This window comes from Leptonychotes weddellii, chromosome 10 (genome assembly GCF_054177405.1).
Source record: "Leptonychotes weddellii isolate Sample4059 chromosome 10, ASM5417740v2, whole genome shotgun sequence".
Classification (NCBI taxonomy): Eukaryota; Metazoa; Chordata; class Mammalia; order Carnivora; family Phocidae; genus Leptonychotes; species Leptonychotes weddellii.
Window position 1 is genome coordinate 58,740,557 of NC_138378.1, and position 18,300 is coordinate 58,758,856.

Consider the following 18,300-nt stretch of genomic DNA (forward strand, 5'->3'; position numbering starts at 1 on the left):
TAATAGGAGTTCCTGTTTGTGTTTTTGCTGATGTGATAGTTTTCCCTCAACCTAGACTGTCAGCTCCATGATGAGAAGGACCCAATAAATATTAGCTAAGTATATTTTTCTAATTGTTTCATTATCTATCCATCTCTAATTTTCCTCCTTCCCAATCAGATTACAAAAGCTTGGGGGCCAAAATTTCTGTTTCTCCTGTTGCTACCACAGCGCCTAGCACAGGGCTCAGTCCACAGTTGTTCACCTGGAACCCTGTTTTTAAAATACAGCAAACGGACTTTGGGGATCACAGCTCAGTGAGAGGCGGTTCCTCTAATTTTGTAGTTTTCCTACATAGAATATAATAGTTCTTTAAAAAACAGACCTTATTTTTTAGAGCAGTTTTTTTAGAGCTGCTACATCACAGCAAAACTTAGAAATACCGAGTTTTCTCATATACCTGTTCATCCGACACTTGCACAGCCTCGTATCAGCATCCTCCACCGGAGTGGTATGTTGGTTACAATTGATGAACCTAAACTGACACATCGTTATCACCTGAAGTCCATAGTTCATGTTAGGCTTCATTCATGGTGTTGGACATTGTATGGGCTTGGACAAATGTATAATGACCATTATAGTATCACAGAGTAGCTCCACTCCCCTAAAAGTCCTGTGTTCCACCTGTTCATCATTTGCTCCCCCAAAAACCCTTGCAACCACTGATCTTTTAAATTCTCTCTGTAGTTTTGCCTTTTCCAGAATGTTACATAGTTGGAATCAAATAGAATGTAGCCTTTTCATATGGGCTTCTTTAACTTAGTAGTCCGTGTAAGGTTTTTAATAGGGTTTTTTTTTTTTCTTTTAAAGCTACAATATCTAACTCTGCATTTTCTCAATGTATGTTTCACGGAAGGTCCCTGAGTTGCTAGGTGAAAAAGTGATCCATGGTCAGTTAGGTTGGAAAGCTGGAATACTTTCCTGTTTGGGGAAAGGCAAGTTCACACTGGTGTTATTAGCACCCTTTAACCCACTGTATGCCTCAAAGACTTCCAGTAAGAGCTATCTATTCCTTGCCATAGGATGTGGCCCATAAAGCCCTTTGGAAACCTCACCCCTTATCTTACTCCCTCTTCTGTTTGATTCCTCCTCAGGGACCGTGGCTCATTATGTCATCTTTAACTCTACCAGGGGAAATAGTACCAGAAAGTTCGTCATAAAATGATATTTTAGCAGTACCACATGTTCTCAGCCAAATTTAACTGTCCACCTGTTGCTGTGGTAACAACACAAACAGCCAAACACTAGATCACACAAACCAGCAGGCAGAATTGAAGTTTCTTTTAATAAATTCATGGTTGCCTTGGAAAAACTGGGCATTCTGATGGTATGTTAATTTAACATCTTGAAGGAACTGTGAAATGATTAAATGCAAAGTCAGTGGCTAAAAGGTTACCAGTGATTTATACTTTTGGAGTAGACTGATGTGTGTTGTCCATATTACATGATCATGGGTCCTTTGAATACATGTCCAACGAGTTAATAGGGAAACTGGTTAGTATCTACCAGTGATGTGCAAATATGACACTGTCTTGATATTTCTGTTCAAGTTTGAGAGCTGGCTTCTTCCTCTTCTCATCTAACATTGGGCTCCTATGTAATGTATTGGCAGTTGCCCCAGTTAATGCCCCAGATAATGTCTGTTGTGTTACAACCCTGAGCACAACTTTTTCTTCCTGTCTGCAGTATCCTTCTCCACCTTGACTGAAAAGCACTCAGCCCTCAAGACCCAACCTATCTCTGTGGTGAAGCTTTGCTTGACTCCTACTCATCCTCTTCCTATAGAACTTGATGTGAGTTTCTATTTTAACGCTCATCATTTCACAAAGCCTAGTCCTGTGAGGTTGTCGTATGGGGATAATTACAGTGTCCTATTTTTCTACCCCAGCAGCCAGCTGCACGCCTGGCACATAGTAGGCACTCTGCAAGCATTTGTTAAATAAACGAATGAATGAATCAAGTATGTAAGGCCTTAAAAATCAGCAGTTAATACTGAGAATATAAACAAACACAGATCTTGGTAATTACTTCTTAGGCTCAATTAGCATCAATTTGAAGGACTAATACCTTCTAGTAGGGACAATAAACATAATTCAGACTTTTAGGTTTCCACTTAAATGAACAAAACAGGCACGCACTACTAATTTGCCTCCTAGTAACAAGAGCTGGTTATTTCCTAGATTTTGCTATGGCAAGGCACGTGTATGATTTTTGCCTAATTAACTCCACCCACCCTCAGAAGTTTAGAAGTTCTTTCTTCATTTACAAAGGGGACTTTATTTTTTTATTTTAATTTTTTACATCTTCCATATTTCTTTTTTTTCTTTTATTATGTTATGTTAATCGCCATACATTACATCATTAGTTTTTGATGTAGTGTTCCATGATTCATTGTTTGCCTGTAACACCTAGTGCTCCATTCAATGTAAAGCAAGAGTTTCAGGTTTAGGGTAACAATGTAAACTTTTGCCTTTCCCCTTTATGCCATCAAAAATATGTAAAATTTCAAAATATGTAGAATTTCAAATATTTCTGTTTATTAGAAGTTACTTAAAATGGGTAGCACAGAATAAGAAAGTAAAAGTTTGAGATGACAGTGATCTTGACATACAAAGAAACATCAAGAGAACAGAAAAACAAAGCTTTTCTTTGTGCCCTTCTTCTTCACTCCTATTTTTTTGTTTTTCCTGTTTCCCTACAATAACATATAAGCCTCATCAGGGCAAGGCTGCTGTCTCATTTGGTCCCTGCCATATTTTCAGTGTTTAGCAAATGACTGGTACATAACAGCTTCTGAACCCATAGACATAGAATGAATCATAGTTGCTATAATAGTTGACTACTCTGATAGAGTCAGAATGGAAGAGAATGGTGGCCTGAATCAAACTTGGGGGGAGGGAGAAAGGGATGGTGAGAGACCAATGCAGATAGAGTTGACTGCCCCAGAAAGTAATGGGATGAGAACATATTAGGATAGGAAGGAGTTAAAGTTAGCAGCAAAGTATGGAGCCTGATGAATTGAAATGGTGAACAAAGAGAAGTGGAGTTTGGAGGGGAAGTTGCTGATGTGATTTACGCATATTGAATTTGAAATTCCAGTGGGAGATAATCAGTAGGCAGTTAACAATGTGAAACTAGAGCTTAGAATAAAAACCAGGGATGGAGAGAGAGAGATGTGATAGTCGAAGCTAAAATGTGATAGATTGTCAAGATAAAGTGAAAAGAAGGAAAAGAGAAGGGATCCCAAACTAGATCTTTTGGGGACACAGACTTTAGGAAGTATGGGGGGCTAACAACTAGGGGTGTGCTCAGAGAGGTGGGCATACAACCAAGAGCGTATACATAGTTCACGGAATTAAAGACAAGAGTTTGAGGAGGAGCACTTGCTTAATGGTGCTAAAGGCTGCAGAGAAGCTCACGACGTTGAGGACTGGAAAAAAGTGATAGAATTTGGCATTTAAACTTACTTGCTTCATATGAAGATAGCAGATTTTAAGGAATAGAGTGATGGGCCAAAGCAAGCTCCTGAAGGATTGTTCAGTACTTCTCTAACAGACCTCCTATTTTTAAGCCTGTAGTAGATCTTCAATAAATACTGTTTTGTGTTTGAGAGTAGAATCAGAATTCACATCCTTTTCAGAAGTAGCTGTTTTTTGCTTGAGGGGCCCTTGGTCAATTTTCAGGAAGTTGCTAAGATTGTAGAGCTCATTTAGTGAAGTAGAGTCTAGCACTCCGCTCATCTCAAGTTATGGTGATCTACAATTACTCACCATGTGGTTCATATGTACTGTTCTCTTGATGTCTCTTTGTATGTCAAGGTCTAGGCTGCTAAAATTAGTCTGCTGGCTGGCTAGATCATTATCTAATATGAGTCTAATATTGCTTTAGTAAATGCCTAAATCTTAAATGCATCTTAGAAGTATTTTGTTACATAACTGGAAATTCCATATTTCCTTTGTAAATTATTTCTGGAAGTTTGGAAGTAACTGCAGGGGTGGGAGGTGGGTGTGGGAATAAGGCAAAAGGGGTGCAGAGAATCTAAGATGGGCTGAGTGGCCTGCAGTTAGAGGATTTTACCACTAGATGGTGACCTTGTATTGGCCTGACGAACTGCCCATTCACAAAGGGTGGCAGAAAGTCAACTAGAGGTGGTGGAAAACCCACCACAATGAAATAGAGAAGCTTTTGTGATGTTGTGAAATGACATGGTTGATGAGATTTGAAGTAATAAAAGTTGAGGAATACTAGTGTCCTCCCAATTCTGCACAGATGGTGATGAATTGATAATACCTGAGCATCTGGTTAAGGACTGACAGTGTGGGGGACGGGGAGAAGTTTTAGGAAGTACACAAAGTGCATTCTAGTTCACCTGTTGACCCTTGATGGTGGTATATTTGACAAGTCACTTCTAGGGGACTCAGTTGCTTCATCTGTAAAATGGGAGATGATAATACCTAAGTTGTCAGAGGCTGAGCCAGTTTTCTCCAGGATTTTGCCCTGTTTTATCAGCGAAGAGAAAAAGAAGTTGAGGTTTAGTGTCCCTTGGAAAGGAGAAGAAAGGAGGGGCTAAAGAATCTTGGTCACTGTCTACTGTTTTCAATTCTTTGTTTTTGGTCAGGTAGATAGAGTCTTAGTAGATGTTTTTCTCATTGTGAAAACCATGGATAGGACTTTTTGCCACAGGATGGGATAGAAAAGGGGATAGAGGTAAAGGGTGAGATGGAACAAGTTCTATAATGGTTTTGTGGTGTGTGTGTGTACGTGTGTGCACGGGACACGCATGCGCGCATGTAGGTCTACTTAGGTCTAGAACCATAGAAAGGAGGAGAGATAGGAAATGTTCATAATTTCTGGCTATTATTATGGAGTGGTCAGGACATCCTTAGTTGTCTTGAATCCTCACAACAACTTGTGATGATGGTCTTGTGTCCCTGTTTTACAGTTAAGAGACTTGGGTAGTCTTGTGATGTTCGATATGTTAAAGATGTATTTTCAATCCCATCATTATTAAAATGATGGGATTTTTATTTCATGCTTACTCAAAGGGCCTTATAGGAGAAACACTTTGGCCATTTATTCAGAAGTGATTTGGCTTTTAAGTTGATACTACTTCATTAGGAGAAAATCAGGTCTCTAGCCGGGCAAATTTCCAGAAGGCTCAAGTCAAGGCTGCTTTTCTGTTTGCCATAGGATACCATACAAATGCTAAGTTACCTTTGGCAGAGAAAAGGAGCTTGATTTTATCCTCTGTTATCCCCAATTTCCATAATGTCCTCTTCAATTTCACAGTAATTAGTGTTTATCCAGAAGTCGTTGAAGAAACTGGACTGTAGCCTATCTGATAAGAGAACCTATGAAAGACTGTTTATTCTAGCCATTGTCTATATCTTTTTATTGGAACAGAATAAATAAAATTAGAATAGACTAAGATTTGATATAAGGGAGGAAAAGGAACTGATAGAAAGCTATGGAAGTTTGAAAAGGTAGGTTAAAAGGTAGATTAGATGAAGGCAGGGACTGTGTCCTAAGATGGGTGCGTCTGTGACTGAGTCCTCTCAGGAGTTACTGCCTTTGTGCGATTCTTGATCTCTAGTGCCCCTGGTGAGCTTTGATTAAATTAAATTGATTCTGAAATTCTCTTTTTGGTTTGAAGATGTCAAGAAAGCTGTGTAGCCTGAGCTACGAGCTGGCATGTAATCTGGCTCTGCACTCAGTTTTCGATACCTTTATCTTAGGGTATATTTAAAAAAAATTTCTCTTGACAAAGTTATATTACATGGCCTTAATATACCTGGAGTCCCATATGGCTCAGTCTTTGTGTGCTGTTGGCTTTCTCTTCTGAACCCAACAATGGAGATGTCACAGGAAAAAAAAGATTGGTGGATCTCAACTATTTTCTTTAACTGACAGAAAAGCTAAGAACCCTGGAGAGGTGAGTGTGTTTGGCTGCCCGCATAGGAGACATGACAGACTGAAGAGGAAGGCGGGGGATGTCCAAAAGATTGGCCGGCAGAGAGATTTCTAGTGTGTCCTTTTCCTTCCCCGTGTGACTCTGGTGATCCATCGCCTGGCTTTGCAGGCAGGGAAGTGACAGTACCAGGCAGAAGGGGCAGGGTAGTGTGCAGGCAGCTCCAGAGCCAAAGTGAGAAGCCAGCAGCCCTAACACCTATAGGCTCCCTGAGCGTTGCACATCCTGCCTCTTCCATCCAGTGGGCTAAGCAGTTATACCAAAGGATGTCTGTGCTTAGGAGAACATGCCTGCAGAAGAAGTGATGAGCTGTTCCCTAGGCGTCAGTGGAATGCCAGGTAGTGGTGGGAATCAGGGAATGGTTGGATTTAGAGGGCAACCTTTGGGACTCTTACCTTGAAGACCACCCTGCTTTCATTCACCTGGAGAATAAGCAAAGCCAAAGTTTTTATATCTCTTCTAGGTCGATATTCTTTGCAAAACAGTTGGCAGTCTTAAGGGAATAAAGGATGAGCATAAAAGGAAAAATGGCCAGACATGTGAGGTGTAAAAGTTCTATGAAAGATATTTAAGAAAATGAGCTAAACCAGAGGAAACAGAATGAACAATAATATAAAAAATAGAGGGATATTGAAAAAAATAAGGAGAAGCAAATATGAATAGAAACCAATTGGAAATATCAAGTACATAAATATAATTGAAATAAAGCACTCAGTGGATGGGCTGCATATGATAAATGGATACAGCCAAACACCATAGAAAGACAAAACTACTGGAACAAGGAATTTCTCCAGAAGGCATCAGAAAAGGATGGCTAGATGGCACGTTGAGAGATCAGGATTGAAGTAAAAATTCCTCTCAACAGAATCACAGAAGGGAAAAGACCCTGAATGGGAGGGACAGAGAATGCTGAACAGGAGAGGTGACCTCACACAGAGACATTCCACAGTGACAGTGAAGGATATGAAAAAAAAAATTCTAAAAGCTTTCAAAGATAAAAAAGCCTAGCACCCAAAAGGAATGAGAAAATCAGATTATAGTCCTACTTTATGGGATCATACCTATATACTTTATAGAACCCTATTTATATAATCAACAGCTATGCTAGATGGGGAAAGTAGTAAATTAATATCTTCAAGTGTCAAAGAAAAGACAGTAAAACTATAATTTTATAAGGAGCAAAATTATCTATATTTTTTAGGGATTTATTTGCCAGGGAGAGTGCGAGAGTACAAGCAGGGAGAGTGGCAGGCAGAGGGAGAAGCATGCTCCCTGCTTAGCAAGGATCGTGATGTTGGACTGGATCTCAGAACCCTGGGATCATGACCTGAGTCAAAGGCAGATGCTTAACTGACTGAGCCACCCAGGTGTCCCAAGGAGCCAAATTATTTAAATGTGAGGTTGACATACAGATATTTGGGGGCATGCATGTCTCCTTGTAATTGCTACCAAGGATTCACTGTGAAAGAACTTCTCAAAGATATTTCTAGCTAGAAGTGAAATGACTCCAGGAGGAAGCAATTAAATACAGGAAGAAAGCTAAGTAAGTAATGGATAAACACAGAATACACATTGTTTTGAATAGAAAAAATGGACCATGAAATTAGGCCATAAAAGATTTATCATTAAATCCCACAGAATCAACGTCATGCAGACCAGTTCTCCAACCACAGAGAATAAGACTTCTCCTTGGAACACATTCCTAGAAGTTGAAATTCTAAGTTTCAGGATTTGTGCATCTTTACGTGATAGAACCAAATGAGTTCTAAAGTTCCACGAATCTCTCTCTGTGAATTAAGGTTGGGAGTTTCATTGGAATTGCATTGAATTTATACATTGATATAAAGTGAATGATATCTTTATAATATCGAAAGGTCACGTTGGAGAACGTTTTATCTTGCATTAGGTCAAATCTAAATAAGTTCTATAATCTTCTTTGTGAAAGTCTTGCACTTCTTTTAAGTAGTTTGTAGGGTTTTTTTGCTATTGTGAGGGTTTCTCCCCCCCCTATTATATTTTCTAAAGTTTGCTAAAGGAACACAATCAGAATTCTTCTGTGGATCGACAAAAAATTGAGGTCTAATTTACATAAACTAAAATACAGATCTTTTATGCAGTTTGGTAGGTTTGAGAATTGCTTATGTCTGTGTAACCACCATACAAAACATAAACTCTCTGCATCAGTGTAGAAAGTTCCCCTTTGCATTCAACACCCCACCCTGAGACAACCACTTTTGGACTTCTGTCACCACACGTTAGTTTTGCCTGTTCTCGAACTTTATATAAATAGAATCATATTTACTCTTTTGTGTCTGGCTTCATTCACCTCACATAGTGTTTTTGAGATTTTTTCAGTGTGTGGTATTAGTAGTTTATTCATATTTATGGCTGAGTAATATTCCATTGTTGACATGTACCAAAATTTATCCATTTACCTTTTGATGGAAATAGGGGTTCGGAAACATTTTTTTGGTTTTTATAAATAAGATTGCTATGTTTGTATCTTTTTCTGATGTATTTTAAATTTCTCTTGTGTAAATACCTAGGAGTGAAATTGCTGGGACATATGGTAGATGTGTTTGTACTTCTTCTATTTGTTGGACTGTTTATCTTTTTGTTCTTTTTGAGGAGATCTTTATGTATTTTGGATATGAATCCTCTGTCAGTTATATATGTATTGAGAATATTTCCCTCTAGCCTTTGGTTTGCTTTTTAATTTTCTTATTACATCTTTTGAGCAGAAATATTTAATTTCAATCAAGTCCAACTTATCATTTTTTTAAAAATGATTTATGCTTTTAGGGTCCTGACTACAACATCTTAGCTGACTCTTACATCGTGAAGATAATTTTCTATGTTTTATCTAAAAAGCTCAATGTCTTAGCTTTTACAAGCTTAAATTATATTTCCATTTTTATTTTGTTGAATTTTAATTCAGCGATGACCCTTTTACAGTTATTCTTGAATAAATTGTTTTCTCCACCTAAAGTTACTTTCTCTTTTATACAAAACACAATGGACTTTAATGCTCTGTGCAATTTGACTGTCTTGGTATTGATTTTTAAGCAATTAAGAAATGGTTGTTTTTAAAAGAGTCAATAGTTGATTACATCGACTCTTGTTTCCATGACTACCATCCTTTCTAGTACCCTCCCATTGCCTATGAACTCTTCATGGGTCTGGGATGGTCAACTCGCACAGTCATGGTATTCTGGAAAGTCTAGTTCGCCCTCACACTTGAACAATGTTGGCAGAAAGAGTATGGGGTTATGCATTTTGAAGTTACAGCTGAGTTTTACCAAGTACTGATTTCTGTTAATAATCATGCCTTCCTGATTGGTTCTCTGTGCCTGACACTCACACCAGAGCCCATGCTGGGCTCTGGCTGTATTCTGGTCTGAGCCCTGGCACTGGAGGAATCTGAGTCTTGTTTCTTTCTTTGATACATGAATATCTAATTTTTCCTGTACCGTTTATTTAAGAGACTATTCCATTGAGTTATTCATGGTTTTCTGGTAAATATTAGTTGACCATATATTACATTATACATTAGTTTATTTCTGGGCTCTTGATTCTGCTCCTTTGGTTTATGTGTGAGTTTTTATGCCAGTACCACTGTTTTGATTACTATAGCTTTGTAATACAGTTTGAAATTAGAAAGAGTGATGCCTCCAGCTTTATTTTTCTTTTTCAGTGTTGCTTTGGCTATTCAGGTTTTTTTTGTGGTTCCATACAAATGTTAGGATTGTGTTTTCTATTTCTGTAAAAAAAAAAAAAAATGCCATTGGAATCTTGATAAAGACTGCATTGAATCTATAGATGGCTTTGGGTAGTAGGGACACTTTAAAAACATAAATTTTTCTAATCCATGACTGTGGAATATCTTCCCACTTATTTGTGTCTTCTTCAGTTTCTTTCATTGATGTCTTAAAGTTGTCAGTGTACAGATCTTTCACCTCTTAGGTTAAATTCACTCCTAAATATTTAGTTGTTTTGGATGCTATTGTAAATGGGATTGTCGTCTTTTTTTTTTTGGGAAAATTTGTTGTTCGTGTATAGAAATGCAACTGACTTTTGTATGTTGATTTTTGTATCCTGTAGCTTCATGTATTCATTGAGTAGATCTAACTGGTGTGTGTGAGAAGTCTTTAGGATTTTCTATAAAATCATGTCATATTCAAACAGCTAATTTTGCTTCCTCTTTTCCAGTTCTGAATCCTTTATCTTTCTTATCTGATTTCTGTGACTAAGGCATCCAATACTATGTTGAATAGAAGTGGTCAGAGTAGGCACCCTTGTCTTTTTCTTGATTTTACAGGAAAAGCTTTCAGCCCTTCACCATTGAGTGTAATATACCTGTGGACTTCTACTACATGGTCTTCATTATGTTGAGGTACATTTCTTCTATACACAATTTGTTAAGTGTTTTTAATCATGAATTTTGACAAATGCTTTTTCTGCATCTGTTGAGATGAACATGAGTTTTTTTTTTTTTTTTTAAAGATTTTATTTATTTGCAGAGAGAGACACAGCAAGAGAGGGAACACAAGCAGGGAGAGTAGGAGAAGGAGAAGCAGGCTTCCCACTAAGCAGGGAGCCTGACGCAGGGCTCGATCCCAGGACTGGGAGATCACTACCCGAGCCAAAGGCAGACACTCAACGACTGAGCCACCCAGGCGCCCTATGAACATGAGTTTTAATTTTCAATATATTAATAGGATATATCACATTTATTGAGCATGTTGAACCATCCTTGCATCCCAAGGATGAATCTCACTTGATTGTGGTATATGACCTTTCAATATACTATTGAATGGGTTTTTTTTTTTTTTAGAATTTTGCTGATAATTTTTCATCTGTATTTATCAGGAATATTGTGTCCTTATCTGGCTTAGGTACCAGGATAATATTGGCCTCATAAATTTGGAAGTGTTTCCTTTCTCCATTTTTTGGAAGGGTTTGAGAAGGATGACATTAGTTCTTTAAATATTTGGTACAATCCACCAGTAAAACCATCTGGTCTTGGGTTTTTCTTTGTTGAGAAGTTTTTGATTACTGATTCAATCTCTTATTGTCCTATTTAGATTTCCTATTTTATCATGACTCAGTCTTCATAGGTTGTATGTTTATAGGAATTCATCCATTTCTTCTAGGTTGTCCAGTTTGTTGGCATCTAGTTGTTTATAATAGTCTTTTATGGTCCTTTGTGTTTCTGTGGTATTAGTTGCAATGTCTTGTCTTGAATTTATAGTTTTGTTTCTTTGGGTCCTCTCTTTTTCTTGATCTATCGAAAGGTTGTCGGTTTTGTTGATCTTTTCAAAGTCGTCTTAGTTGTTTTCCTGTTTCCTCTTTCATTGAATTGCTCTGATCTTTATTTACTTCCTTCTGCTAACTTTGGGCTTAATTCTTTTTCTAGTTCTTTGAGGTGTACAGTTAGGTTTTTTGAGATTTTAGTTTTGTCTTAATGTAGACTTCAGTATAAATGTTTCACTTAAGACTGCTTTTGCTGCATCCCATAAGTTTTGGTATATTGTATTTTCATTTGTCTCAAGATAATTTTGTTATTTCCCATTTGATTTCTTTTTTGATACATCAGTTATTCAGGAGTGTGTAGTTTAACTTCAACGTATTTGTGAATTTTCCAGCTCTTTTTGCTGATTTCTGGTTTCATACTATTGTGGTCAGCAGAGATATTTGATATAATTACTACCATCTTGAATTTGTGGATACTTGTTTTGAGGCTTGACATCAAATTTTTCCTAGAAAATATTCCATGTGTGTTTGAAAGGAATGTATATTCTGGTACTATAGGTTGGAATGTTCTGTATGTGTCCAAGTCCATTTGCTCTGTTGTTCAAAGCCACAGTTTCCTTGTTGATTCTCTGTCTAGATGATGAATCCATTGTTAAGAGTTGAGTATTAAAATTCTTTATCTTTTTAAAAATATATTGTTATTTTTTTTTGAGTAGGCTTCATGCCCAGTGTGGAGCCCAACCTGGGGCTTGAACTCTTGACCCTGAGATCAAGACCTGAGCTGGGATCAAGAGTCAGATGCTCAACTGATTGAGCCACCCAGGCGCCCTGAGTATTAAAATTCTTAACTATTGTATTACTGTTAATTTCTCCTTTTAGTTCTTTTAGTCTTTGCTTTTTATGCAAATGATACATATATGCACAATATGCAAATGGTGCATATAAAACAAATACTAAGAGAGCTGTTGCAATGTAGGGTGCATAAATATAATTCTTACATCTTCTTGATTATTATATAATGACCTTTTTTGTCCCTTTTGACCATTTTTAGCTGACAGTCTATTTTGTCTGCTATAGGTATAGTTACCCCTATTTTTTTTTTTTTTGAAATATTTTTACCATCTCTTCACTTTCATTCTGTGTGTTCTGAAAGCTAAAGTGAGTCTCTTATAGGCAATATGTTATTGGATCTTGTTTTATCCATCAGCCATTCTATGTCTTTTTTTGGAGAATTGAACCCATTTATGTTTAAAGTAATTATTGATAGGTAAGGACTTACTATTGCTATTTTGTTGTTTTCTGACTCTTTTGTAGATCCTTTGTTCCTTGCTTCTTGCTGTCTTCCTTTGTGATTTGATGACTTTTGTGGTGGTATGCTTTGACTCCTTTATCATCATCTATTTTATCTATTATAGGTTTTTCCTTTGTGGTTACCATGAAGCTAAAATAAAAGATCTTAGATTTGTAACCTACTCTAAGCTGATAACAACCTGAGTTGGCATACAGAAATACTATACTCTTGATTTCCACCCCACCCCCGAATTTTAGATTACTGATTTTACCATTTATATAGTTTTTTTGTATTGTGTAACCAATAACAAATTAATATTTTAATACATTCATTTAACTTTTAAATTAATTGTAAGTAAATTATGAATTGCCATCATATTAGACAACCAGACTCTGACTAAATATTTACCATTACCAGTGAGTTTTACGCATACATTCATAGGTTTTTACAATGTTAATTAGCATCTTTTTATTTCCAGTTGAAGAATGCCCTTTAGCATTTCTTCTAAGGCAGGTCTAGTGATGATGAACTCCTGTATGGATGGAATTAAATTTTCCCTTGTCAGTTTCCTGAACCAGTATCTGAGGAAAAAGAAGACCACCTACACATTTTTATAATCCTGCTGCCTATCACAATGCCTACTGCCTAGCAGGGGCTTAATAAATTTATGTTGAATGAAAAAGCCCTGTTTGAACTGCCTTTTTAATAGATGGGGTAGGTACATCAGACAGGTAAACGCCGGGACGGTTTTCTAGGCAGGGAGCATAGTGCGTGCAAAGGCATGGCAGTCTGAAAGACAAAGCATATTCCAGGAGGAAAGGTTTGAGAAAGGCAGTAAAATACTGAGGGAGTCAGGGAGCAGGTTTCTGAAGGGAAAGACTTCAGAGGGATGGGGGCAGTTTTGGAAATTTTAAGGATTATGGCTGCATGACAAAATACAAGAAGGTGTAAAGCATTGGGAATGAGTAATTCAAAGCATTGGGAAGCTGAGGTCCAGGCTGGGAGACCCATGAGGGTGCTGAAGTCCCCAGGAAGGTGCTGGATTGAGGAAGGAAATGGAGACAGGTGCCAAAGGTTTTGATAAACATGGTGAAGGTCACTGAAGGGCAGAGAACAGGGTCAGCATGGATGTGTCCCAAGTAAAGATGACAATACTTGCCTGCCAGCTCTGTAGGTCTAGGATGAATTTCAGGTCTTTTCAATCCAACAGCCCCTGGAAAATTGTTCCCAAAGGTGTGATCAGAAGGATGCTGAAGAATGATGGTTGACTCTCCTCTCCTCTCTTAGTCATTACCACCTGCTTGTTCCCTCCTAACTGGACTGGGCTTTACTTGGGGGCTATCACGGTGGGGAGATGGCATGTTGGAGGGAGCTGCTATGTTTCCTTTAAGTGTCAGCAACAGGGCCCCTCTGCCTCTGGCTGCCTTGATCTGCCCTCACAGATTTGAGACCTCGTGTTCTCACAGACTGCAGAGTGACTGTGGGCAAAGGAAGCAGGAGGGACTGTGAAAATCTTTCTTCTCTCATTAACCACTGCTCCCCGTCTCCTTACAGCTACATAGATAGTGTTGTGATTGCAGTTGTATATTAAAATATTTTTATACTAAATATATTCGGTCTAAAAACAAAAAGCACTTCATCTAGGAAAAAAGCTTGAAAACCTTGAGTAGTTCTCTCAGTAGTGGGGATGGGAGGCTACCCATTAACCTCCACTTTTTTGTGCAGACCATTAACATCTGCAGGACTTAGGTAAATGTGCAAATGGAGGTACTGACCTACATCTCCTCCCATCTCTTCCCATCCTGATCCCATCCAGTGTGCCTGGTACACTCCAGCCTGTACCCTGAGCTCTATTAGCACCCTGCAAACAGTAATCTTCAGGCCTTGTGCTATGCATGCTGGGGGTGTAGTTTACCATAGGGAGGACAAGGCAGACCCTGATTATTTGGGCAGGAGGTGTCAGGGCCCCAAGTATCAGCATGTTCAGTGCAGGCTTGGGTGGTCATGTCCCCTGGGCCTGTGGACTCTGAGACTCCTTAGCAGGGCTGGGGCATGGCTACAGGAGGGCCAGAGTGGGGCCCTCCAGTGTGGTGTCAGGGCAGGGACATAGCTGCCCAGATCTATGGGCACTTCTGCCCTGACGTTGTTTCATTTTTGAAATGACTGATTGTGGCAGAGAGAGGGTCCCAGGTCATGCAGTGGTCTTACTCGCTTCAAAAAAGTTGACTTTTCTAAGGATAAACAAAAATACACACAAGTTAAAAGTTATTTCTTTCTTGAGGAAATGAAAGCATGTTAACCACCTTGGTTAATGCCCAAGTATGGTCCATGAGTTAGGGCTGTCCTGGGTTAGAGTATACTTCATGGACTTTATCTTCCCCTGGCTTTTCCTGAGCTTAACTGCATTCCAGTCAGGTTGACCCTGTCCTTAGGATCAGGAGGAAAAATGATGTTACAAGGAATTAGTAAAATGTCTGCTTACCTGAATGCTGGGCTTTGCTTTGTGACTCCAGTTTTCTTGTTCATTTGATTAAATTTATACCATCAAGGCTTCACCATGACCACCGATCACTAGCTTATGAAAATGCAGTAGCTGCTCGGCGGCTGGTTCAGTCTTGCTCTTAGAGGTGTCTCATATAGGCTACTGCCCTTTATTCATGCTAAGACCGGTGTTTGCACTGTCTTTATTTTTATGGAACTCTAGGAAGGGGATAGCAGGAGACTTGAACTCTGGTCTCACTCTGCCTTCCGTTACCTGCCTGACCCCATATAGGCTGCTTAACCTCTGAATGGCAATTTCTTCCTTTATAACAAGAGAACCCTTCCTGCCTCACAGGAATATTTTGAGGATCTAATAAGCCAATGCAAGTCAAAGTCTTCTAGAATGTGTGAAGCCCATTGAAAGATAAGAGATTATTATCACTGTGGTATGAACTGTTTATCTTATCCTTTACAAAGTGACAGCTCTATAGGAGAGCAGCTTTGCTGTCAGGAGGTTGGAGAGATGAGGGTAGAACAGGTAAACTGGGGCCGGGGGAACCAGGAGGATGAGGTGAAGCACATTGTTAGAGGAAATGAAAAGTGACTGGAATTCAAGATTTCCTAGTGTTCAGTACTAGGATAGGCAATCTGTATATATCACCTCAGTTAATACTACAATCTTGCAGATATTTTTTCTATCACTCTGCCTTGACCTTTTCTAGAAATAAAGAAAACAAAATAATCTGGCTCCTTATACTTCTTGTCTTTGTCCCTTACTACATTCTCTCACCCACCTTTTCTCTGCTCTGGGCACACTGATCTTATTTTTCTGGAACATAGCTAGCTCACCCTAGCCTTTTGCACTTGCTGCTCCCTCTGGAACACACTTCCCTCAATATCCACGTGTCATATTTTCTACTTCTTTCCTGTCTTTAGTCAAAAGTCACTTTTTCAGGGAGGCCTTTAAATTATCTTCTGACATTTCATACCCTACCCTGCTTCCCTGATTTGTGTTTTGTCATTAGCACTTGTCACTGTCTAGCATGCAATACGTATTATTTCGCTTGTGTGTCCTCTGTTACCTCTACTAGAATGTAAACTTAACAAGGGCAGAATTTTTGTCTCATTATGTACCAGTTTTCAATGACTGGCATAGTACTTGACTTACAGTAGGCACTCAATAAATCTTTACTTGATGGATGGATGGATGGAAAACAGAGCTGTGTGGGCTTCTTCAAAGTTAGTTTCTGATTTCTGGAAGTGGCCACCAGTGATATAACTTATCCTGACACCAAATCTTTACATAACTACAAATGCTAACCATTATGACTTTTGATTAGACTCTCCCACAAGTAACTTTGCCCTTGAATTTTGAGCTAAAGCTGTCTATAGAAATACATAGAAAACTAAGCTGCCTTAAAACCTCCAGATATCCTAGGAAGACCTGGGCTTAACACACCAGCCAATGCTCTATCAGGACGAGGTGGATAGAGGTCTTCCTCGGCCGTGAGGAAGAACTTACCTTCGCTTGTAGTATTTGGGAGCCTGGGTTGGAGCATCCCATGCTGTACTTGGAATAGATGGAGAGGAGAATTTTGTTGGGATTTCTGAAGAGATGTGGCTTATAAAGTACTCCTATCACTTTATAGACAGAGGTAGTGTATTCCTTTTTTTTTTTTTTTTAAGATGTATTTATTTATTAGCACATGTGCGTGAGCGGTGTGGGGGAGGGGGGAAGGGGCAGAGGGAGAGGGAGAGAAGCAGACTTCCTGCTGAGTGCGGAGCCTGACTTAGGGCTCAGTCCCATGAACCTGAGGTCAAAACCTGAGCCAAAATCAAGAGTCAGATGCTCAACTGGCTGAGCCACCCAGGCGTCCAAGGCAGTGAATTCTTACTGGTATTTTTCAAGTTTTCTTCCTTTTCTTCCTTTCTTCTCTTCCCCCCCCCCCTTTATGGATATCAGGAACATATAGCCATTTGGGAGATTTTTTTTTTTTTTTTTTTTTTGTGAGACAGGAACCCTGTGGTATGGCTTCTCTGAATGAAACTGAATGAAACAACTTAAAACCTTGTCTACCCAAACCTTATTTTCAAGGAACTCATTAATATCTGGAAGTTTAAATGATCCTAGCTAATGACATGTGAGGGGAAAATACTCTGAAATTTCACTAAAGGCAGAGCAAAAATGCTCTTTGTATCTTATATCGTGAGTATCCCTAAAAATAAGATGATTTTATATTCTTCTCCTCTTGTGTTTGTTTATAAGGAATGTTTCAAGATTCAAGGGATTCTATGTTAAGAAAAGGAAGCAAGAGCTGTGCACAAATAGAGTGCTCTTACAATTTTGGGATTTAGTACATTTTTTGAGGCCTATCTATCCAAGAAGAGAGCCCTGGGGCTGTGGATAATGCTCTTAGAGAGAATAGAATATTAGGAAGACCTTGGGTCCTGAAAAGGATCGAGCTTCCCTTACCTTTTCTGATGTCTGAAATGAGGCTTTGAAGACCTTCAGAAATATTTTCTTATTGCTCATCCTTTAAACTAGATCCTGGGGCTCCAGATCATTGTATGTGGAATCCTGGGAAGTCTAGAACATGATGATATGACCAATGGACCTTTCTACTGGAATCTAAGGCTGAGTCTAAGTCTTTTTTCCTTTTATCTCTTCTCTTTGTCCTTTTCATTTTCCATATCTTGCCTTGAATGAATATTTCTTAGGTAATGTCTGACTCCAGTGGTTGCCTTCAGATCTGAGCAACTTCTAGGGTTTGTTGCAGGGAGGACAGACTGACATAGGGAGAAGGAGCTGGACTATGGGCAATGGGTAGAGGGAGAGAGGAGTGAGGGATGAGAACATAAAATGAGGTGTGAAGGTGTCCTGTGCTTCCTGACCTTAAACTCCCTGGCTTCATCTCATAGGCAAGGATTTGGGTTAAATGAGGTTGTAGGATGAGATTGCCTACCCACCATTCCTTCCCCTGAAACTTCCCCTTCCACCTTCCTAGCTGGCAGAGCTGCCCTTGGACTACAGAGGCGAAAGGTGGCAGATTTCATTTTGCTATCTCTTTTGCTGCCAGGGTAGTAATCTAAGATAACAGGTAGGAAGAGATGTTTGCTAAGGGTCTTTTGGGAGAAATTTTCTTCCCCTTGAAAAGTGAAATACAGGGAAGGAAAGATCTATTTTTGTTTCTAGATTTGGTCACATCTGCATGTGGCATCTGTAATTGCTACAGCTTTGCTACCAAGGGAGAATCATGACTGAACACTG